The sequence below is a fragment of the Bison bison genome, unplaced genomic scaffold (genome assembly GCF_000754665.1).
Source record: "Bison bison bison isolate TAMUID 2011002044 unplaced genomic scaffold, Bison_UMD1.0 scf7180017835458, whole genome shotgun sequence".
NCBI lineage: Eukaryota > Metazoa > Chordata > Mammalia > Artiodactyla > Bovidae > Bison > Bison bison.
Window position 1 is genome coordinate 22,160 of NW_011473050.1, and position 717 is coordinate 22,876.

General features: G+C 46.9%; 1 protein-coding gene across 3 annotated transcripts in view; it reads left to right on the plus strand.

Annotated features, from left to right (window-relative positions):
- Positions 1-717, plus strand: part of LOC104983373 (brain mitochondrial carrier protein 1) — a 15,354-nt gene that overhangs the window by 6,550 nt on the left and 8,087 nt on the right. The window lies entirely within an intron of this gene.

The following is a 717-nucleotide window of genomic DNA, read 5'->3' on the forward strand; positions in this document are numbered from 1 at the left end:
ACCCGGAGAAGGTAATGGCACCCCACTCCAGTACTCTTGCCTGGAAAATCCCATGGATGGAGGAGCCTGGTGGGCTGCAGTCCATGGGGTCGCTGAGGGTCGGACACGACTGAGCGACTTCCCTTTCACTTTTCACTTTCATGCATTGGAGAAGGAAATGGCAACCCACTCCAGTGTTCTTGCCTGGAGAATCCCAGGGATGGGGGAGCCTGATGGGCTGCCGTCTATGGGGTCGCACAGAGTCGGACACAACTGAAGTGACTTAGCAGCAGCAGCAGCAGGACTTTACCATTATCTTTCATAATGCTAGAAAACTGTTTCTTATAAACAGATAAAAGAAAAACCCACAAAGCTTTGTAACAGTATTTAAGAGTATGTGGAGCAGCAATCCCATGCTTTCCTATCTTCTTTGCAAAAATTTGAGGAGATTTTATGAGGGGGAAGTAGGGAGACGAGGTGGGAGGTGGGGCAGAAGGAAGAGACAGATAATTGCCAGATTGTATGTTAAGATGAAATTAAAACAACATGTAAGTTATTTTGCATTTATAGTGTGTTAGGTCTATGCTAAAGCACTTTATTATATCACAGTTTCAGTTATACTGTGGGTCAAATCCTGCTGCCTAGATATAGTACGGGAGAAGGCAATGGCAACCCACTCCAGTACTCTTGCCTGGAAAATCCCATGGGCAGAGGAGCCTGGTGGGCTGCAGTCCATGG